General features: G+C 43.6%; 1 long non-coding RNA gene across 1 annotated transcript in view; it reads left to right on the forward strand.

Annotated features, from left to right (window-relative positions):
• Positions 1-24,494, forward strand: part of LOC130284451 (uncharacterized) — a 71,397-nt gene extending 46,903 nt beyond the window's left edge. Inside the window, exon 4 of the long non-coding RNA XR_008847040.1 lies at positions 24,358-24,494. This is a non-coding gene — a long non-coding RNA (uncharacterized LOC130284451). The remainder of the gene's footprint in view (positions 1-24,357) is intronic.
• Positions 24,495-24,836: the final 342 nt, after the last annotated feature.

The raw sequence follows: 24,836 nt of genomic DNA on the forward strand, positions 1-24,836 counted from the left end.
CCCACAGCCCTTGTTAACCCTTTTATTGACATTTAAAAAAACGCTGTTCATCATCGCAATCTGCCGAATCTGACATAGTCCACCGCATTCACGTATCTAAAATGAGAAGAAAACAATAAAATTACAACCATTTCTGTGATTTCTACAAAAAGAAAAAAGGGGATTTCTACAAAAAGCTGGTGTGAATTTTTTTATTTAAACTGGACTCTCACCCCTTTGATAATATCATGTAAAGCAGACAATATACGTGGACACACCCACTTTTACAAATCTGACATGAACAGTGTAAACCACTGCACAAAGCTCTTTGAAAATGTGGTCCAAAGGATAGGGGATAAGATGCCTGATAGCAGGGGTCCCGCCGCTGGGGACCCCTGTTATCTTGCACGCAGCACCCCAGTTACGCAGCTGTCATGCCCCCTCCCATAGCCTTGCATTGAGGGGTGGAGTGTGACGTCACAAGAGGGCGGAGGCGTGACCGGGGACTGATTTTAACTGGGGTGCTGCGTGCAAGATCACGGGGGTCCTCCACCAGCGGGATCCCCGCGATCAGGCATCTTATCCCCTATCCTTTGGATAGGGGATAAGATGTCTAAGTGCCAGAGTACCCCTTTAAGTGAACTGACAGCGAGGACTATTGCACAGGCTGAGCATGCAGATGCTTAAGCAAGTCCTGGACATCAGATTTTTCAGTATAGTTACTGCACGCTATGTTCATAAGAATTAATGCCATTGCATATGGAATGAAACTGATCGGCAAATTGCAACATGATCACTGAGGCTGATTAATGTGCAAGACTTTACATGTGAACTAACGCTAATGCACATGGACTTTGAATTAACTTGCAAACCGCAGTATGTGCACTGAGGTCAGTGAATGAGGATACTAAGGAAAGCTAATGTGCAAGATCCTATGTACCCTACTATGCACATATAGTATAGGAAAGTATAAATGTGCACTATGCCCTAGGAATATTTCGCTGGACATTTCCATATACATGTACTATCTATAGGCATAGGAATCGACTAACTGAACAACAGAAGCGCTCTTGTCACACACAGTTCATAAATAAATGCATGCTCAGCGTATAAATGAGCTTGAATAATGACGTAATATGCACCTTTTATCAGCACTATTATTGGTGGCCTGATATTATATGCACAATTTTTTTATACAATTTTTTGTGTATATATATATTATTTTTTTCTACTTTTTTCACTATATTTTAAGTGGATAAAAAGGTGAAGATTCAAACAATCTCCCTATTCATCAGTGCTGTATATACCCATGACGTGAGAGATATATGAATATAACTACTGTTTGATACACAGACGAGGGCAATATATATATATATATATATATATATATATATATATATATATATAATATTATATAATATAATAAGGTAACAGATAAACATAAAATAAATTTTCAGCTCACCTCCCACTGGTCTTGCACTGATCTCCGGCTTGGCCCAGCCTGATGCGTAGTACAATGAAGAAAGATGTTGATCCAGCAATTCCATAAAACATAGGCTTTATTTGTATCCAAAGTTAAAATGTTGCAACAAACATAGCACACATGTCTCACCGCCTAGCCAGTGTTACACTACAAACATGGACGCGTTTCGGGCGCATGCGCACCCATGATCACGTGTTTCCATGTTTGCAGTGTAACACTGGCTAGGTGGTGAGACGTGTGCTTTGTTTGTTGCAACATTTTAACTTTGGATACAAATAAAGCCTATGTTTTATGGAATTGCTGGATCAACATCTTTCTTCATTGTACAACAGATAAACATCAGGAGATTCAGGATGTACTGGGTAGGTATGGATAGAATAGGATGTAGAGACTTCACTACATCACTACATCAAGTCGAGCGAATGAGAGGGGACATCACGTCCAGGGAATGAGAGGGGACATTAAGTCCAGGGAATTAGGTTTTGATAAATCTCCCACTATGACCCTAAGCACACAACCCAGACAACACAGGAGTAAGTTAGGGACAACCTTGAGTGGCCCATCCAGAGTCCTAACCCAATGAACATCTCTGGAGAGATTTAAAAATGGCAGACCACTTACGTTCCCCATCCAAACTAACAGAGCTTGAGATGATTTGCAAAGAAGAATGACAGAAAATCCAGGTGTGCCAATCTTGTGGCATCATACCTAAGAAGACTGAAGACTGTAGTCACTGCCAAAAGTCCTCCAATACTCATTTATGTAAATACAATATTTTTGTTATTTAATTTAAATAAATAAATAAATAAGTAAATACATTTAACATGCTGTTGTTATGGTTTACTGAGTGTAGAATAATAGGGGAAAGCTTAAAAATGTAAAAAAAAAAAAAAAAAAAAGTGAGAGGGTTTAAAGACTTTTGGAATGCATTGTATTGGAAATTATGTCTATCCTATCCAAAACTGTAGGCTAGAACTAGATTAGTCGACTTGTGTTCTCGATATACCTCTAACCTTTTTATACCTTTATCTGTGATGAACAACCATCAGCTTGTTGTTCTAAGCCTTCTGTACCAGGCACACAAAATAATAGCATACCAATGGAGAAAACCTGATTTCCCATCATTGTCAGAGTATAATGCCAGAATAAACAGTCTTTGGCTTTAAAAAGTTGCCTTATAGGTCAATAGGTTGGAGGGACGGAGGAACATGAGTGTATAATTCTCTGAGGTGAATCTCCTGCCCTGTCAATTTGTCATATTTATCTTTAATATTATTATTTTATGTAGTCATGGCTGAATGGTGTAGTCATGGCTGATAGGTGTAGTCATGGCTGATTGGTGTCACTAATGTTTATGATGTCCTAGTCAAAAAACTTAACCATGGTAACCATAAGTGATGCTCTCCAGTCTATCTTCCATTGTCCAGGAAAGGAGGTCGGGAAAATGGCTAAGGGAAAAGGAATTTTATCTTTAATGTGTTAAAAACGTTCGATAAAAACTTATTAGACTGTCTCATACGGTGAACCAAGTAAATGTAAAAAAATAAAATAAAAAATTGCAGCTTTTTGGTCACATTAAATCCCCCCCAAAAAAGTAATAGAAGTGATTTAGAAAAAACACAATAACGCAAATGTGGTACCGATAAAAACTTCAGATCTCGGTGCAAAAAAATTAGCCCTCATACAGTGGCTTTTACAGAAAAATAAGAAAGTTATAAGGGCAAGAATAAAGCAATTTAGAAAAAAAATTAGAAAAAATATTTTGTTGAAAAGTTTGTAAAAAAAATAGCAGTATAATAATAGAAATCCATGTAAACATAGGTTTCATTTATATTGACCTATAGAATAAATGTCAGTTTTACTGTAAAGTGCACTGTGTAAAAAGGAACCCCCCCACCCCCACCCCAAAAATTGCTAAATTTTTCCTTTCTTTTTAATTACACTTCACAAATCATATTTTTTTGGCTTTGTTATACATTTCTATGCAGAAATTTGTGATGTCATTACAAAGAACAATTGGTCACGTAACAAACAAGCCTTCAAATGGGTCTGTGAATAGAAAAATAAAAGAGTAATGCTTCTTAGAAGATGAGGATGAAATATGAGAAAAAAATGAAAATGGGATGTGTCCTAAAGGGGTCAGGGTACTTTTACAGTGGCAGATTACTTGCAATTATCCCTGAAAGGCCACTCAACAAAGAGGAAGCCTGCTCCAAAACCACCATAAAAGTCATATTACAGTTTAATTCACATGGGGACAAAGAGCTTCGTTTTCATAGAAATGTCCACTGGTATGGTGAAGCAAAAATATAACTGTTTGACCATAATGACCCTGGAGAAATAATGGGAGGTTTGCAAGCCAAAGACTGTAATGAATCACTTTAGTGGGATGTTTTGATGCAGGAGGAACTGGTGCACTTCACAATATGGATGACATTGTGGGGTAGCATCATTATGTGGAGATACTGAAGCAACATGCATTTAACATGAGGTCATGCATTCTTACATAGTTACATAGTTAGTACGGTCGAAAAAAGACATACGTCCATCAAGTTCAACCAGGGAATTAAGGGGTAGGGGTGTGGCGTGATATTGGGGAAGGGATTGGATTTTATATTTCTTCATAAGCATTAATGTTATTTTGTTCCATGAATGTATCTAATCCTGTTTTAAAGCTGTTAATTGTTCCTGCTGTGACCAGTTCCTGAGGTAGACCGTTCCATAAATTCACAGTCCTCACGGTAAAGAAGGCGTGTCGCCCCTTGAGACTAAACTTTTTCTTCTCCAGACGGAGGGAGTGCCCCCTCGTCCTTTGGGGGGGTTTAACCTGGAACAGTTTTTCTCCATATTTTTTGTATGGGCCATTAATATACTTATATACGTTTATCATATCCCCCTTGAACGTCTCTTCTCAAGACTAAACAATTGTAACTCCTTTAATCGCTCCTCATAGCTAAGATGTTCCATGCCCCATATTAGTTTAGTCGCGCGTCTCTGCACCCTTTCCAACTCTGCAGTGTCCCTTTTATGGACAGGTGCTCAAAACTGAACAGCATATTCCAGGTGAGGCCGTACCAATGCTTTATAAAGGGGGAGTATTATGTCCCTGTCCCTTGAGTCCATGCCTCTTTTGATACATGACAATATCCTGCCGGCTTTGGAAGCAGCAGCCTGACATTGCATGCTATTCTGTCGTCTGTTATCTACAAGTACACCCAGATCCTTCTCTACCAGTGACTCTGACAGTTTAATCCCCCCTAAGACATATGACGCATGCAGGTTATTATTACCCAGATGCACAACTTTACATTTATCCACATTGAACCTCATTTGCCAAGTGGATGCCCAGACACTTAGTCTATCCAAGTCATCTTGTAACTTTTGCACATCCTCTATAGACTGTACCGTGCTACAAAGCTTGGTGTCATCTGCAAAGATAGAAACAGAGCTGTTAATACCATCCTCTATATCATTGATAAATAAATTAAACAACAGCGGGCCCAGTACTGAACCTTGGGGTACACCACTAATAACCGGGGACCAATCAGAGTACGAATCATTGACCACCACTCTCTGGGTACAATCCATGAGCCAGTGTTCAATCCAGTTACAAACTAAAATTTCCAAACCCAAAGACCTCAACTTACCTGTCAGACGTCTATGAGGGACAGTATCAAACGCTTTAGCAAAATCAAGAAACACTATATCCACAGCCATTCCTCTGTCAAGGCTTCTACTCACCTCTTCATAAAAGCAAATTAGATTGGTTTGACAACTTCTATCCTTAGTAAACCCATGCTGGCTATCACTTATAATACAATTATCCCCTATGTATTCCTGTATGTAATCCCTTATAAGTCCTTCAAACAATTTACCCACAATGCACGTTAAACTTACCGGTCTATAGTTTCCTGGGGAAGACCTAGAGCCCTTTTTCAAGATTGGCACCACATTCGCCTTGCGCCAGTCCCTTGGCACAATACCAGACACCAGAGAATCTCTAAATATCATGAACAGGGGTACAGATATTACTGAACTTACCTCTCTAAGAACTCTTGGGTGTAGTCCATCCGGCCCTGGGGATTTGCTTACATTTATATCACTTAACTTACCTTGTACCATCTCTACATTAAGCCAGTTCAGAACATTACATGATGTGTTACCAGCACTGACCTGGCCAATGTCAGCTCCTTTTTCCATAGTGTAGACAGAACTAAAGAACCCATTCAGTAGCTCCGCTTTCTCTTGATCGCCTGTGACAACCTCCCCATTATCATTATTAAGGGGTCCTACATGCTCTGTCCTTGTTTTTTTTGCATTTATATATCTAAAAAAATATTTAGGATTAGTTTTGCTTTCTTTGGCCACCTGTCTCTCGTTTTGAATTTTTGCTGTTTTTATTACATTTTTACAGATTTTATTAAGCTCTTTGTACTGTTTAAATGTTATCGCTGACCCATCAGATTTGTATTTTTTGAAGGCTATTTTTTTGTTGTTTATTGCTCTTTTAACATCATGTGTCAGCCATGTAGGATTTAGTTTTAATCGTTTATATTTGTTCCCCTTTGGTATATATTTAGATGTATAGTTATTTAGAGTTGATTTAAAGATGTCCCATTTACCTTCTGTATCAGTATTTGACAACACCTCCCCCCAGTCTATGTCCTGTAGTGCAGATCTCAGCCCAGGGAAGTTTGCCTTTTTAAAGTTATATGTTTTTGCCTTCCCCGCTTGTCTTTGTTTTCTACATTTTAAGTCAAAAGTAACTATATTGTGGTCGCTATTACCAAGGTTTTCCCGCACAGTTACATTACCAACCAGCTCTGCGTTGTTGGAAATGATCAGATCCAACAAGGCATCACTTCTTGTTGGGTCCTCCACAAACTGGCCCATAAAATTATCCTGCAATAAATTTAGGAATTGTCGCCCCTTTGTAGTTTTAGCCAACCCCGGACCCCAATCTATATCTGGATAGTTAAAATCTCCCATTATTACCACTGTACCTGCCCGGGCGGCCCTCTCTATTTGTTTATGAAGCCGAACTTCTATCTCTTCAGTGATATTAGTGGGTCTGTAGATTACCCCAAATATAATTTTTTTCAGTATTTCCCTCCTTTTGTAATTCTACCCACAGTGATTCCACCTCCTCAAAATCATCACACACTATGGCATCGTACACACTGACTTTCATACCACTTCTTACATACAGACAGACTCCACCACCTTTTCTGTTCATTCTATCCTTGCGAAACAATGTAAACCCCTGAAGATTGACAGCCCAGTCATGCAAGGAGTCCAGCCATTTCTCAGTGACCCCAACTATATCAATATGTTCCTCCAGTATTAAGGCCTCAAGCTCCCCCATTTTATTTGCTAGACTTCTGGCATTTGTGAACATACACTTTACATTTCCATCCTTTATGTTATTGGGGTTAATGGGATTCAAGGGTGTAAGTTTTATTTTCCTATGAAGCCATTCTCATGGGCTGAACAAGATCTTTCTTTTTTTTAATTTTTTAAATATCTTTTTATTAATATTTTTCATTGTATATAATTAACCATACATATTTCATGTGCATTAACCCCTTAAGGACCAGGCAATTTTACACCTTAGGACCAGAGCGTTTTTTGAACATCTGACCACTGTCACTTTAAACATTAATAACTCTGGAATGCTTTTACATATCATTCTGATTCCAAGAATGTTTTTTCGTGACATATTCTACTTTAACATAGTGGTAATTTTTTGTGGTAAATTGCATCCTTTCTTGGTGAAAAATTCCAAAATTTGATGAAAACTTTGAAGCTCTCTGCTTGTAAGAAAAATGGATATTCCAAATACATTTTATTTTATTCACAAATACAATATGTCTACTTTATGTTTGCATCATAAAATTTATGAGTTTTTACTTTTGGAAGACACCAGAGGGCTTCAAAGTTCAGCATCAATTTTCAAATTTTTCACAGAATTTTCAAACTCACTATTTTTTCAGGGACCAGTTCAGGTTTGAAGTGGATTTGAAGGGTCTTCATATTAGAAATACCCCACAAATGACCCCATTATAAAAACGGCACCCCCCAAAGTATTCAAAATTACATTCAGTCAGCGTTTTAACCCTTTAGGTGTTTCACAGGAATAGCAGCAAAGTGAAGGAGAAAATTCAAAATCTTCATTTTTTACCCTCGCATGTTCTTGTAGACCCAATTTTTGCAAGGGGTAAAAATTAGAAAAATTTTACTGGTATTTGAAACCCAATTTCTCTCAGGTAAGCACATACCTCATATGTTTATGTTAATTGTTCGGCAGGCTCAATAGAGGGCTCAGAAGGGAAGGAGCGACAAATGGTTTTTGGGGGGCATTTCACCTTTAGGAAGCCAGAACAGCCAAAAAAAAAAAAAACACATGGCATACCATTTTGGAAACTAGACCCCTCGAGGAACATAACAAGGGGTAAAGTGAACCTTGATACCCCAAAGGTGATTCACGACTTTTGCATATGTAAAAAAAATAAAAAAAATTTTACCTAAAATGCTTGGTTTCCCAAAAATTGTACATTTTTAAAAAGGGTAATAGCAGAAAATAACTCCCAAAATTTGAAGCCCAATTTCTCCCAATTCAGAAAACACCCCATATGGGGGTGAAAAGTGCTCTCCTGGAGCACTACAGGTCTCAGAAGATAAGGAGTCACATTTGGCTTTTTGAAAGCAAATTTAGCTCTGGAGGCATGATGCATTTAGGAAGCCCCTATGGTGCCAGGACAGCAAAAAAAAAAAAAAAAACACATGGCATACCATCTTGGAAACTAGACCCCTTGGGGAATGTAACAAGCGGTAAAGTGAACCTTAATACCCCACAGGTGTTTCACGACTTTTGCATATGTAAAAAAAAAAAAAAAAAAAATTACCTAAAATGCTTGGTTTCCCAAAAATTTAACATTTTTAAAAAAGGTAATAGCAGAAAATACCCCCCAAAATTTGTAACACAATTTCTCCCGAGTACGGCGATACCCCATATGTGACCCTAAACTGTTGCCTTGAAATACGACAGGGCTCCAGAGTGAGAGCGCCATGCGCATTTAAGGCCTAAATTAGGGACTTGCATAGGGGTGGACATAGGGGTATTCTACGCCAGCGATTCCCAAACAGGGTGCCTCCAGCTGTTGTAAAACTCCCAGCATGCCTGGACAGTCAGTGGCTGTCCAGCAATACTGGGAGTAATTGTTTTGCGACAGCTGGAGGCTCTGTTTTGGAAACAGTGGCGTACCAGACGTTTGTCATTTTTATTGGGGGGGAGGGGAAGGGGGCTGTGTAGGGGTATGTGTATATGTAGTGTTTTTTACTTTTTATTTCATTTTGTGTTAGTGTAGTGTAGTGTAGTGTTTTTAGGGTATAGTTGCACGGGCGGGGCTTCACCGTAGTTTATCGCTGGCAGTTTGAGCTGCGGCAGAAAATTTTCCGCAGCTCAAACTTGCAGCCGGATACTTACTGTAAACCTCCGCCCATGTGAGTGTACCCTGTACGTTCACATTGGGGGGGGGGGACATCCAGCTGTTGCAAAACTACAACTCCCAGCATGTATGGTCTATCAGTGCATGCTGGGAGTTGTAGATTTGCAACAGCTGGAGGCATACTACTTTGGCTGGGAATGCTGGGGATTGTAGTTATGCAACAGCTGGAGACACACTGGTTTGCTACTTAACTCAGTGTTTCACAACCAGTGTGCCTCCAGCTGTTGCAAAACTACAACTCCCAGCATATCCAGTGCATGCTGGGAGTTGTAGTTTGCAACAGCTGGAGGCACACCGGTCGTGAAACACTGAGTTAAGTAAAAAAAACTCTGTGTTTCACAACCAGTGTGCCTTCAGCTGTTGCAAAAATACAACTCTCAGCAGTCACTGACAGCTAACGGGCATGCTGGGAGTTGTAGTTATGCAACCAGCAGATGCACCACTACAACTCCCAGCATGAACTTTAGCTGATTGTGCAAGCTGGGAGTTGTAGTTATACAACAGCTGAAGGTACACTTTTCCATAGAAAAAATGTGCCTCCAGCTGTTGCAAAACTATAAGTCCCAGCATGCCCATAAGGGAATGCTGGGAGTTAAGGTGGTCTGCCTCCTGCTGTTGCATAACTACAGCTCCCAGCATGTCCTTTTTGCATGCTGGGAGCTGTTGCTAAGCAACAGCAGGAGGCTGTCACTCACCCAACTGATGATCCACGCTGCAGGTCAGTCCCTCGCCGCCGCCGACGCTCCTGGGGCCCCGATCCCAAGAGGGACGCCAGGGATCGGGGTCCCCAGCTCCCGTGGTCTTCTTCCCGCACCCGCTCACGTCCTCCGGAAGAGGGGCGGAGCGGGTTGCGGGAGTGACACCCGCAGCAGGTGCCCTGATTGGTCGGCCGGTAAACCAGCCGACGAATCAGGGCGATCGTGAGGTGGCACCAGTGCCACCTCTCCCCTGCTGGCTATGGCTGTTCGGGGCCGTCAGAGACGGCCCCGCTCAGCCAGTAATTCCGGGTCACCGGGTCACTGGAGACCCGGAATGCACCGCAGATCGCTGGGCTGAATTGTACAATTGTCATCATGACCCCCCTGAGCGATATGCCGCGATGCCTGCTGAACTATTTCAGCAGGCATCGGGCACCGGCTCCGCTCCAGATGGCTGCGGGGGGCCGGGAAAGCACATGACGTTCTCATACTCTTCCTTAACCCCTTAAGGACTCAGGGTTTTTCCGTTTTTGCACTTTCGTTTTTTCCTCCTTACCTTTTAAAAATCATAACCCTTTCAATTTTCTACCTAAAAATCCATATTATGGCTTATTTTTTGCGTCGCCAATTCTACTTTGCAGTGACATTAGTCATTTTACCCAAAAATGCACGGCGAAACGGAAAAAAGAATCATTGTGCGACAAAATCGAAAAAAAAAGACATTTTGTAAATTTTGGGGGCTTCCGTTTCTACGCAGTGCATATTTCGGTAAAAATGACACATTATCATTATTCTGTAGGTCCATACGGTTAAAATGATACCCTACTTATATAGGTTTGATTTTGTCGCACTTCTGGAAAAAATCATAACTACATGCAGGAAAATTTATACGTTTAAAAATGTTATCTTCTGACCCCTATAACTTTTTTATTTTTCCACGTACGGGGCGGTATGAGGACTCATTTTTTGCGCCGTGATCTGAAGTTTTTATTGGTATGATTTTTGTTTTGATCTGACTTTTTGATCACTTTTTATTCATTTTTTAATGTTATAAAAAGTTACCAAAATACGCTTTTTGGGACTTTGGAATTTTTTTGTGCATACGCCATTGACCGTACGGCTTAATTAATGATATATTTTTATAGTTCGGACATTTACGCATGCGGCGATACCACATATGTTTATTTTAATTTTTTTTTACACTGTTTTATTTTTTTTATGGGAAAAGGGGGGTGATTCAAACTTTTATTAGGGAAGGGGTTAAATGACCTTTATTAACACTTTTTTTTAACTTTTTTTTTGCAGTGTTATAGGTCCCATAGGGACCTATAACACTGCACACACTAATCTCTCATCCTGATCACAGGCGTGTATTAACACGCCTGTGATCAGCATTATCGGCGCTTGACTGCTCCTGCCTGGATCTCAGGCACGGAGCAGTCATTCGCCGATCGGACACCGAGGAGGCAGGTAAGAGCCCTCCCGGTGTCCGATCAGCTGTTCGGGACGCCACGATTTCACCGCGGCGGTCCCGAACAGCCCGACTGAGCAGCCGGGATACTTTCAGTTTCACTTTAGAAGCGGCGGTCAGCTTTGACCGCCGCTTCTAAAGGGTTAATACCGCACATCGCCGCGATCGGCGATGTGTGGTATTAGCCGCGGGTCCCGGCCGTTGATTAGCGCCGGGACCCACGCGATATGATGCGGGATCGCGGCGCGATCCCGCTTCATATCGCGGGAGTCGGCGCAGGACGTAAATATACGTCCTGCGTCGTTAAGGGGTTAAGGACTCGGAAATGGGGACGTATGAGAACGTCATGTGTCCTTAAGGGGTTAAATCATGACATACTTTCGTACATTTATATTTGTACCCTTCCACCCGCCAATTATTACATATTTATCTATCTCTCACTCCGTGGTGCCCCCTATTTCAATATCCTTTTCTTATCTTTAATATGCTAACTCGATATTTCCTATTTATTTTTAACTTCCTATTTCTCCCCTATATGTTCTCCATAATTCCCATTTTTTATAAAAAGGTATACTCTGATTATTTCTGATCGCTATTATTTCCTCTAGTTTATAGCAATGTTGTATCGTGTTTATTATTTCATTCTCTTCAGGGAGCTCCGCTTGCTTCCAATATCTGCACAGAACTAGATTTGCCACTACTAGAATCTTACATACTAAAAATCACTTTACTGGATATGTTTAGGTTTGTATCAATAACAACGCTTTTTGAGGTGTCAATCTGCTTGAGAAGTGGGTGATGTTTTCTAATAGTAATTCTACTCTATGCCAATAATCTTGTGCCCTCGGGCATTGCCATAAGATATGTATAAGGGAACCTGTCTCCCCGCAATTTCGCCAACATTTTCCGGAATTCACCGAGGACATCTTATGGAGCCTATCTGGGGAGTAATACCACCTTAGATTTGTTTTAACTATAGCTTCTATTTGTGGAACTGCTGTCAATAATGAGTGGGCTAGCTTGAACGCATAGGTCCATTCCTGCTCTGTATATGTTTGAGAAAGATCTCTTTCCCATGCCAAATATGGCCCACATGTTGGAACTTAGAACGATTATCCATTACATCATAGATTTGTCCTATTCCTTTTGATGTTATGTTCTTTAACCTCTTAAGGACGCAGGGCGTATGGATACGCCCTGCATTCCGAGTCCTTAAGGACGCAGGGTTTATCCATGCGCCCGTGGGAATTCCGGTCTCCACCGCTAGCCGGTTGGGGACCGGAGCCGGATGCCTGCTGAAATCGTTCAGCAGGCATCCCGGCATATTGCCCAGGGGGGTCACAATTCAGTCCAGCGATCTGCGGCGATTCCGGGTCGATCGGGTCTCCAGTGACCCGGTGACCCGGAATTACTGGCTGTTCGGGGCCGTCTCTGACGGCCCCGAACAGCCAGAGCCTGCAGGAGTGAGGTGGCACTGGTGCTGGGGACCCCGATACCCGGCGTCCATGTTGGGATCGGGGCCCCAGGAGCGGCGGCGGCGGGACAGTCCTGCGATGGAGCAGCAGCAGGAGGTGAGTTACAGCCTCCTGCTGTTGCTTAGCAACAGCTCCCAGCATGCAAAAAGGGCATGCTGGGAGCTGTAGTTATGCAACAGCAGGAGGCAGACCACCACAACTCCCAACATTCCCTTATGGGCATGCTGGGACTTATGGTTTTGCAACAGCTGGAGGCACATTTTTTCTATGGAAAAGTGTACCTTCAGCTGTTGTATAACTACAACTCCCAGCTTGCACAAACAGCTAAAGTGCATCCTGCGAGTTGTAGTGGTGCATCTGCTGGTTGCATAACTACAACTCCCAGCATGCCCGTTGGCTGTCGGTGACTGCTGAGAGTTGTAGTTTTGCAACAGCTGAAGGCACACTAGTTGTGAAACCCATTTTTTTTTTTTTACCTAACTCACTGTTTCACGACCGGTGTGCCTCCAGCTGTTGCAAACTACAACTCCCAGCAGTCACCTTACACCATGCACCATACATGCTGGGAGTTGTAGTTTTGCAACAGCTGGAGGCACACTGGTTTTGAAACACTGAGTAAGGTCACAAACTCAGTGATACATAACCAGTGTGCCTCCAGCTGTTGCAAAACTAAAACTCTCAGCATGTACAGTCTGTCAGCGCATGCTGGGAGTTGTAGTTTTGCAACAGCTGGATGTCCCCCCCAATGTGAATGTACAGGGTACACTCACATGGGCAGAGGATTACAGTAAGTATCTGGCTGCAAGTTTGAGCTGCAGCAAATTTTCTGCAACAGCTCAAACTGCCAGCGAGAAATTACTGTGAACCCCCGCCCGTGCGACTCTACCCTAAAAATACTACACTACCACAAAAAATAAAATAAAAAGTAAAAAACACTACTTACCCCTACACAGCCCCCCTCCCCAATAAAAATGAAAAACGTCTGGTACGTTTTACGCCGAGCGCTCTGGGTCCCTGCTCCTCCCCGGAGCGCTTGCGGCGTTCCTCTCTCTGCAGCGCCCCGGTCAGACCCGCTGCCCGGGAGCGCTGCACTGACATTGCCGGCGGGGATGCGATTCGCATAGCGGGACGCGCCCGCTCGCGAATCGCATCCCAAGTCACTTACCTGTCCCGGCCCCCGGCTGTCATGTCCTGGCGCGCGCGGCTCCGCTCCTTCGGGCGCGCGCGCCAGCTCTTTAAGATTTAAAGGGCCAGTGCACCAATGATTGGTGCCTGGCCCAATTAGCCTAATTAGCTTCCACCTGCTCCCTGGCTATATTACCTCACTTCCCCTGCACTTCCTTTCCGGATCTTGTTGCCATTGTGCCAGTGAAAGCGTTTCCTTGTTCCTAGCCTGTGTTCCAGACCTCCTGCCGTTGCCCCTGACTACGAACCTTGCCGCCTGCCCCGACCTTCTGCTACGTCTGACCTTGTCTCTGCCTAGTCCTTTCGTCCCACGCCTTCTCAGCAGTCAGCGAGGTTGAGCCGTTGCCAGTGGATACGACCTGGTTGCTACCGCCGCAGCAAGACCATCCCGCTTTGCGGCGGGCTCTGGTGAATACCTGTAGCATCTTAGAACCGGTCCACCGGCACGGTCCACGCCAATCCCTCGCTGACACAGAGGATCCACAACCAGCTAGCCGAATCGTGACAGTAGATGGATCCCGCTGAGGTGCCGCTGCCAAGTCTCGCTGACCTTACCACGGTGGTCGCTCAGCAATTGCAGCAAATTGCCCAACAAGGACAGCAGCTGTCGCAGTTGACCGCCACGTTACAGCAACTTCTGCCACTGCTACAGCAGCAACCATCTCCTCCGCCAGCTCCTGCACCTCCTCCGCAGCGACTGGCCACTCCTAGCCTCCGCTTGTCCCTGCCGGACAAATTTGATGGGGACTCTGCCGTGGATTTTTGTCTCAATGTTCCCTGCATATGGAGATGTTGTCGGACCTATTTCCTACAGAACGGTCTGAGGTGGCGTTCGTAGTGAGCCTTCTTTCTGGAAAGGCCTTGTCTTGGGCCGCACCGCTCTGGGACCGCAATGATGCTGCCACAGCCACAGTCCAGTCCTTCTTCGCTGAAGTCCGTAGTGTCTTCGAGGAACCAGCCCGAGCTTCTTCTGCCGAGACTGCCCTGCTGAACCTGGTCCAGGGTAATTCTTCAGTAGGCGAGTACGCCATCCGATTTCTTACTCTCGCTTCCGAATTATCTTGGAATAACGAGGCTCTCTGGGCGACCTTTAAAAAAGGCCTATCCAGTAACATCAAGGATGTGCTGGCCGCACGAGAGATTCCTGCCAACCTGCAAGAACTTATGCATTTGGCCACCCGCATTGACATGCGTTTTTCTGAGAGACACCAGGAACTCCGCCAGGAAAAAGACATTGATCTCTGGGCACCTCTCCCACAGTATCCTTTGCAATCTACACCTGTGCCTCCCGCCGAGGAGGCTATGCAAGTGGATCGGTCTCGCCTGACCCAGGAAGAGAGGACTCGCCGTAGGGAAGAAAATCTTTGTCTGTACTGTGCCAGTACCGAACACTTCTTGGTGGATTGCCCTATTCGCCCTCCACGTCTGGGAAACGCACGCACCCAGCTCACGTGGGTGTGGCGTCTCTTGGTACGAAATCTGCTTCTCCACGTCTCACTGTGCCCGTGCGGATTTTTCCTTCGGCCAACTCCTCCTTCTCAGCCGTGGCCTGCTTGGACTCTGGTGCTTCTGGAAATTTTATTCTGGACTCTTTGGTGAATAAGTTCTGCATCCTGGTGACCCGTCTCGTCAAGCCGCTCTACATTTCTTCCGTCAACGGATTTAAGTTGGACTGTACTGTGCGTTACCGCACAGAACCTCTCTTAATGTGCATTGGAGCCCATCACGAAAAGATCGAATTGTTCGTTCTTCCCAACTGTACTTCTGAAGTCCTCCTCGGTCTGCCCTGGCTCCAGCATCATTCTCCCACCCTTGACTGGACCACCGGGGAGATCAAGAATTGGGGCCCTGCTTGCCGTAAGAGATGCCTCATCTCTGCTCCCAGTCCCGTCTGTCGGGCCTCAGTGTCTCCTCCTGTGCCTAGTCTCCTAGCCCAAGGCCTATCTGGACTGTGCCGTGCCTCCGCATAGCCCCCGTCCTGGTGACACCCTGCCCCGTGCCAAGCTTCACCATCTGCCCTCCCTCCCCATTCCCACTCCTGCTAAACTGCCTGCCTTTGAGGAAACCTTGCAATCGCTCCCAGTGTCCTCGTCCCATGTGAAGCAATTGCCGGACAAAAGAAGGGGGAGACCTAAGGGGGGGGGGGTACTGTTACGCCGAGCGCACCGGGTCCCTGCTCCTCCCCGGAGCGCTCGCGGCGTTCCTCTCTCTGCAGCGCCCTGGTCAGACCCGCTGACCGGGAGCGCTGCACTGACATTGCCGGCGGGGATGCGATTCGCATAGCGGGACGCGCCCACTCGCGAATCGCATCCCAAGTCACTTACCTGTCCCGGCCCCCGGTTGTCATGTCCTGGCGTGCGCGGCTCCGCTCCTTAGGGCGCGCGCGCGCCAGCTCTTTAAGATTTAAAGGGCCAGTGCACCAATGATTGGTGCCTGGCCCAATTAGCCTAATTAGCTTCCACCTGCTCCCTGGCTATATTACCTCACTTCCCCTGCACTTCCTTTCTGGATCTTGTTGCCATTGTGCCAGTGAAAGCGTTTCCTTGTATGTTCCTAGCCTGTGTTCCAGACCTCCTGCCGTTGCCCCTGACTACGAACCTTGCCGCCTGCCCCGACCTTCTGCTACGTCTGACCTTGTCTCTGCCTAGTCCTTTTGTCCCACACCTTCTCAGCAGTCAGCGAGGTTGAGTTGTTGCCAGTGGATACGACCTGGTTGCTACCGCCGCAGCAAGACCATCCCGCTTTGTGGCGGGCTCTGGTGAATACCTGTAGCATCTTAGAACCGATCCACCGGCACGGTCCACGCCAATCCCTCGCTGACACAGAGGATCCACAACCAGCTAGCCGAATCGTGACAGTACGCCACGGTTTCCAAAACGGAGCCTCCAGCTGTTGCAAAACAACAACTCCCAGTATTGTCGGACAGCCGTTGACTGTCCAGGCATGCTGGGAGTTTTACAACAGCTGGAGGCACCCTGTTTGGGAATCACTGGCGTAGAATTCCCCTATGTCCACCCCTATGCAATCCCTAATTTAGGCCTCAAATGCGCATGGCGCTCTCACTTTGGAGCCCTGTCGTATTTCAAGGCAACAGTTAAGGCTCACATATGGGGTATCGCCGTACTCGGGAGAAATTGTGTTACAAATTTTGGGGGGTATTTTCTGCTTTTACCCTTTTTAAAAATGTAACATTTTTGGGAAAAGAAGCTTTTTAGGTAAAAAATTTTTTTTTTTTTTTTTTTACATATGCAATAGTCGTGAAACGCCTGTGGGGTATGAAGGTTCACTTAACCCCTTATTACATTCCCCGAGGGCTCTAGTTTCCAAAATGGTATGCCATGTGTTTTTTTTTTTTTGCTGTCCTGGCACCATAGGGGCTTCCTAAATGCGGCATGCCCCCAGAGCAAAATTTGCTTCCAAAAAGCCAAATGTGACTCCTCCTCTTCTGAGACCTGTAGTGCGCCAATACAGCACTTTTCACCCCCATATAGGGTGTTTTCTCAATCGGGAGAAATTGGGCTTCAAATTTTGGGGGGTATTTTCTGCTTTAACCCTTTGTATAAATGTAAATTTTTTGGGAAACCAAGCATTTTAGGTACATTTTTTTTATTTTTTTTTACATATGCAAAAGTCGTGAAACACCTGTAGGGTATTAAGGTTCACTTTACCCCTTGTTACGTTCCCCGAGGGGTCTACTTTCCAAAATGGTATGCCATGTGTTTTTTTTTTTTTGCTGTCCTGGCACCATAGGGGCTTCCTAAATGCGGCATGCCCCCAGAGCAAAATTTCCTTCAAAAAAGCCAAATGTGACTCCTTCTCTTCTGAGACCTGTAGTGCACCAGCAGAGCACTTTTCACCCCCATATGGGGTGTTTTCTGAATCGGGAGAAATTGGGCTTCAAATTTTGGGGGGTATTTTCTGCTATTACCCTTTTTAAAAATGTAACATTTTTGGGAAAAGAAGCATTTTAGGTAAAAATTTTTTTTTTTTTTTTTTTTTTACATATGCAATAGTCGTGAAACGCCTGTGGGGTATGAAGGTTCACTTAACCCCTTATTACATTCCCCCAGGGCTCTAGTTTCCAAAATGGTATGCCATGTGTTTTTTTTTTTTGCTGTCCTGGCACCATAGGGGCTTCCTAAATGCGGCATGCCCCCAGAGCAAAATTTGCTTCCAAAAAGCCAAATGTGACTCCTCCTCTTCTGAGACCTGTAGTGCGCCAATAGAGCACTTTTCACCCCCATATAGGGTGTTTTCTGAATTGGGAGAAATTGGGCTTCAAATTTTGGGGGGTATTTTCTGCTTTAACCCTTTGTATAAATGTACATTTTTTGGGAAACCAAGCATTTTAGGTAATTTTTTTTTTTTTTTACACATGCAAAAGTCGTGAAACACCTGTAGGGTATTAAGGTTCACTTTACCCCTTGTTACATTCCCCGAGGGGTCTAGTTTCCAAAATGGTATGCCATGTGTTTTTTTTTTTTTCTGTCCTGGCACCATAGGGGCTTCCTAAATGCGGCATGCCCCCAGAGCAAAATTTGCTTCCAAAAAGCCAAATGTGACTCCTCCTCTTCTGAGACCTGTAGTGCGCCAATAGAGCACTTTTCACCCCCATATAGGGTGTTTTCTGAATTGGGAGAAATTGGGCTTCAAATTTTGGGGGGTATTTTCTGCTTTAACCCTTTGTATAAATGTACATTTTTTGGGAAACCAAGCATTTTAGGTAATTTTTTTTTTTTTTTACACATGCAAAAGTCGTGAAACACCTGTAGGGTATTAAGGTTCACTTTACCCCTTGTTACATTCCCCGAGGGGTCTAGTTTCCAAAATGGTATGCCATGTGTTTTTTTTTTTTTTCTGTCCTGGCACCATAGGGGCTTCCTAAATGCGGCATGCCCCCAGAGCAAAATTTGCTTCCAAAAAGCCAAATGTGACTCCTCCTCTTCTGAGACCTGTCGTGCGCCAACAGAGCACTTTTCACCCCCATATGGGGTGTTTTCTGAATCGGGAGAAATTGGGCTTCAAATTTTGGTGGGTATTTTCTGCTTTAACCCTTTGTATAAAAGTAAATTTTTTGGGAAACCAAGCATTTTAGGTACATTTTTTTCATTTTTTTTTACATATGCAAAAGTCGTGAAACACCTGTAGGGTATTAAGGTTCACTTTACCCCTTGTTACGTTCCCCGAGGGGTCTACTTTCCAAAATGGTATGCCATGTGTTTTTTTTTTTTTTGCTGTCCTGGCACCATAGGGGCTTCCTAAATGCGGCATGCCCCCAGAGCAAAATGTCTTTCAAAAAAGCCAAATGTGACTCCTTCTCTTCTGAGACCTGTAGTGCACCAGCAGAGCACTTTTCACCCCCATATGGGGTGTTTTCTGAATCGGGAGAAATTGGGCTTCAAATTTTGGGGGGTATTTTCTGCTATTACCCTTTTTAAAAATGTAAAACTTTAAGGAAACCAAGCATTTTAGGTAAAAATTTTTTACATATGTAAAAGTCGTGAATCACCTGTGGGGTATTAAGGTTCACATTACCCCTTGTTACGTTCCCCGAGGGGTCTAGTTTCCAAAATAGTTTTTGCTGTTCTGGCACCATATTGGCTTCCTAAAGGTGACATGCCCCCCAAAAACCATTTGACGCTCCTTCCCTTCTGAGCCCTCTACTGTGCCAGCCGAACAATTAAAATAGACATATGAGGTATGTGCTTACTCGAGAGAAATTGGGTTTCAAATACAAGTAAAAATTTTCTCCTTTTTACCCCTTGCAAAAATTCAAAAATTGGGTCTACAAGAACATGCGAGTATAAAAAATGAAGATTGTGAATTTTCTCCTTCACTTTGCTGCTATTCCTGTGAAACCCCTAAAGGGTTAAAACGCTTACTGAATGTCATTTTGAATACTTTGGGGGGTGCAGTTTTTATAACGGGGTCATTTATGGGGTATTTCTAATATGAAGACCCTTCAAATCCACTTCAAACCTGAACTGGTCCCTGAAAAAAAGCGAGTTTCAAAATTTTGTGAAAAATTGGAAAATTGCTGCGGAACTTTGAAGCCCTCTGGTGTCTTCCAAAAGTAAAAATTCATCAATTTTATGATGCAAACATAAAGTAGACATATTGTATATGTGAATTAAAAAAAATTATTTGGAATATCCGTTTTCCTTACAAGCAGAGAGCTTCAAAGTTAGAAAAATGCTAAATTTTTCATCAAATTTTGGGATTTTTCACCAAGAAAGGATGCAAGTTACCAAAAAATTTTACCACTAAGTTAAAGTAGAATATGTCACGAAAAAACAATCTCGGAATCAGAATGATAACTAAAAGCATTCCAGAGTTATTAATGTTTAAATTGACAGTGGTCAGATTTGCAAAAAATGGCCGAGTCCTTAAGGTGAAAAAGGGCTCAGTCCTTAATGGGTTAAGAAAGAGATCAAGATCGGTGAACAATAACATGGAGTAGGTTTGCTAGTTTCCCAAAATTTTTGATTCTAAGATATCCAAATAACTCCCTTGACAGTAAACCATATTTACTCTGTAATTCCGGAAATTATATTATCTTGTTTTTTATATATAATTGTTTAATTTGTGCTATTCCAGTTTTCATCCATCCCTGTAAATTAAAATCTTTAATTTTACATGAGAGAAATTGTAAAGGAGTGTGGTCCCTGTATTCCATTGAAATGTTTCCTACTAATCTGTAACTTATCTCTCAACAGAGTATCCCATTGACCATCAATGGTGTCATGTCTTTTATTTTTTCATGTATCCAAAATTCCAAAATGGGAAAAAGAATAAGCAGCATGTGTCCCTACTCTCAATGTAGGTTTGTTCAATCTGTACCCAGTGGATATCATGTGAGCGTGTCCACCAGGCCTTAATTTGTTTCACTACTGTTGCTATATAGTAGTGAAAAATGTTGGGTAAGCCAAGGCCCCCTGCTGCCCTATTCTTGGTCATCATAAAATATTTTACTCTATGGTTTAGACAAATATATCTAGTTATCATCATTTTAACTTTTCTAAAGAAAGATGCTGGAATCCTGATTGGGAGAACCCTATATAGATAAAGAAGTTTTGGTAACAGCATCATTTTAAATGCAGCAATTCTCCCCAACCAGGATACTTCTACGTTTTTGTATTGTTCTAAATCTAATTGTAATTGTTTAATATATGGTATATAGTTCATTTAATAGAGTAAACCAAATGGTGTTGTAATCCAAATTCCCAGATATTTGATTTGAGTTGTCTGCCAGTCTAATTGATGTGAGGACTTAAGTGAAGATTTAATTACGGTTGGGAGGTTTATGGGGAGAGCTTGTGATTTTGCTTTATTTATTGAGTAATATGAAACTAATCCAAAATTATCTAATAGATCTAAGACTCTTTTCATTGATGTAACTATTCGATAATGTTAGAATAATATAATCTGCATATAAGGATAGGGTGTGCGTCAGTATTCCAATTTTTATGCCCGATATGTCTGGAATGTCCCTAATAAGTTGAACTAAGGGTTCTATGGACAATATAAAAACTAATGGGGACGGGGAAAACCCTGTCGGGCAGGGCCGGTTTTAGACTAAGTGTGGCCCTGGGCAAAAATGATCACTATGTTGCGCCCCCTGTATTGTGCTGCATCTCGGCCAATGCGAGTAAATGAGACTGCGCTGCAAACCACAAATGGCTCTGACTACAAGATGAGAAACGTAATAATTCCATCCAGGATGAATTTGTGGCTGTGGCAATTTGGGGTCACAATGTGATCCCATTTAGTGCAGATCAGCTCCCCCCTTTGCAAGAGCGAAGTGCATGGACAGCTGTTGAGCAACAGCAACTTGTAAGCGCACACGTAGAGAAATCCAGCACAAAACGGCATCATAAAATGTATGGTCACAGGAAAACACATGGTCACAGAAAGCCATACATTTTATGATGCTGTTTTAAGGGTTTAATCAACCACCTAAAGAGCAAGAACTAATTTGTGCTGGATTTCTCTATGTGTGACCACATTTACTTACATTAGCTGAGATTCAGCACGATTCAAGGAGAACAACATGACAATCTTTGACTGTGCGACCCATTTTTGCCATGTAGCCCTAACTTTATATTGTAACCTTGTTCTTTATACAGTAATAGTCACCGCACACAGATAAACAGATAAACAGTGATCTCAATGCTACCTATCAGTAATAGCGCCCACATATACTATAAGTTCACAGACAGAATGTCCACATGGAGAATCTCCGTGCAGATATTCCGCAAACTGGAGGACACCGTCATAATATGCCACCACTAGGACTGCACAGGAATGCGCCGTCTCAGACAGCCATGCATTCTGTGCGGACACAGAAAATGGAATTTCCGTGCCGGAAACACCTGTGCATCCTCCGGTGACCCGACCCATTTTGTGCCTCCAGCTGTTGCCACTCCCCTTCCCCCGCCTTCCCCCGCCTCACATTAGGTTGGCAGTATAGTTCCCCCCACATTAGGTTGGCAGTATGTTCCCCCCCATTAGGTTGGCAGTATAGTATAGCGTATGCACGGGATGTCAGTGACGTCCGCTATCTCCCGGCGGCCCCTGCATTTTTAAAGCTAATGCACGGCCGCAGAGAGTTAATGGGGGAAACCTTGTGTCCCGAAAAGATCTTTCGGGACATAGGGATGTCCTCAATAATGATGGGGGAAATTAATCTGGGGGGGGGGGGGGTTGGGCAATTGCCCCATCGAAACCCCCCCCGATCTGCCACTGATACTTATACTACCAATACTGCCAGGGCCATTTTTTTTGTCCCCCCCCCGGACATTTTTGCAACCCTAGCAAAAAGCTAATTTTGCCACCCCTTCACTCCGCCCTTTGACACACCCCACCTTACTATTGGGGTAACACACTGTAACAAGCCCCCTTCACATGTAATTAGCATACTACTGGGGTGACACACTGTAACAAACCCCCTCCTCATGTAATCTCCTTACTACTGGGGAGACACAATGTAACAAACCCCCTCCTCATGTAATCTCCTTACTACTGGCGTGACACACTGTAACAAACCTCCTCCTGATGTAATCTCCTAACTACTGGGGTGACACACTGTAACAAACCCCCTCCTCATGTCATCTCCTTACTACTGGGGTGACACACTGTAACAAACCTCCTCCTCATGTAATCTTCTTACTACTGGGGTGACACACTGTAACAAACCCCCTACTCATGTAATCACCTTACTACTGGGGTGACACACTGTAACAAACCTCCTCCTCATGTAATCTCCTTACTACTGGGGTGACACACTGTAACAAACCTCCTGCTCATGTAATCACCTTACTACTGGGGTGAAACACTGTAACAAACCTCCTCCTCATGTAATCTACTTACTATTGGGGTGATACACTGTAACAAACCTCATACACACATCATACATACACATAAATCTATCATGCACACATAATACATATACACACATCATACAAAAACATATGCATATATATACAATACACATCCCCAACCCAAAGCCTCTCCTTACCCCAGGAGGTGATTGCTGGAGATCGGGTTGGCTGAGGCTGCCTTGCTTCTGTGCCAGGGTCACGTCAGTAGGAGCTCCCAGCAGCCCCTGGCCTCCTCAGCCCTGCAGGGCCGCACATAGTAGAAGGAAAAAAAAAGTGCTGGCAGCGATTGCCCGGGCCCCCGAGCAGTGGAGCGCAAGCAGGATGTGAGGGGGATTTACTAGTGGAGCGTTGCCTGCCGCGTTCCTCTGAGCGTGGTGACGTCTGATAAGTTGAGCGCAAGCAGCGCTCCTCCAGAATGCTCAGGACAGGGGGAGGAGTGTTAGTGCCTTAGGCCCTTAATACTGCACTTTGCACAAATTTGCGGTAAAATCATGGCGAAAGCGCTGCGATTTTACCGCAATTTTGCGCAAAATGGAGTATTGTTAGTAATGCCCTAAAGCTTTTCAGGGGCCCCCTTTTTGAGGGGGGCCCTAGGCAAATGCATAGGATGCCCCACCCTAACGCCGGCCCTGCTGTCGGGTTCCGTTTGAAATGTTAAAGACTTCAGAGATCATTCCATTAGTACCGTATTTATCGGCATATAACACGCATTTTTTGGGCTAAAATTTTTAGCCTTAAGTCTATCTGCGTGTTATACACCAATAATTCACCAAAAGATCACCACAGTGATCCACTAATTCCCTAATTTCCCATATATTAAAAAGGTATAACTTTATTAATTCACACACTAGATTAAAAAATCAGGGTGTCTTTCTCTCCTTATGTAGAATTGTCACTGAGTACGATGTAGCTCAATTGTTAATTTGCTGTATGCACCTGCAGTGTGCCATACAGATAGGAAGAGATACCTCTGTGTTTAAAATCAGATAGCAGCCCCCCTCGACATGTTTCACCGTTCACACGGCTTTGTCAAGAGGCAATGGGGCTCATAGCTTCTCTAGGAATTCTCTGTGTTGCTTCTCTAGGAATTTGTTCCCTTTATCATCAGGTAAGGTAGATTTGAGGAGAACCTCCAATTCAGTAATTTTAACATTAGTGCTTTTAATGTCTTTGTGTAGATATTCGAGATTCAGTAGGATCAAGTCTAATGAATATTTATTGGAAATCTGTTCATACCTGGTTCTGAAATCCAAATCTGTGGCATAGCTGTTCTCCCGAGGCTGTGTCCGCATCCCTCTGGGTGTGCGGTGCTGGCGATGATATTCGCTCAATGTAGCAAAATGTAAGTTAAGGCACAGAAGCCGTTTGGATTCATATTCATATCTCCTTTGTAAATCCCGGGCTGATGGCATATGCAGGAAAGAGGGATCTCCATACTAAAACATTGTCTAACATGTAACTCTACCTACGTGGTCTATGCCCTCTGGTGCCCCTGTAAGTTGTTATATATAGGGGAGACAACCTGGGATTTTAAAACTAGGATAAATCATCATAGATACACAATCAGGAAAAAGAGAAAGGACCTCCCAGTTGCTAAACATTTTGACGATGCTGGGCATACTGAAAAAAAACATACACTTTATGTTGATAGATCACA

This window comes from Hyla sarda, chromosome 8 (genome assembly GCF_029499605.1).
Source record: "Hyla sarda isolate aHylSar1 chromosome 8, aHylSar1.hap1, whole genome shotgun sequence".
In the NCBI taxonomy this organism is placed as follows: domain Eukaryota; kingdom Metazoa; phylum Chordata; class Amphibia; order Anura; family Hylidae; genus Hyla; species Hyla sarda.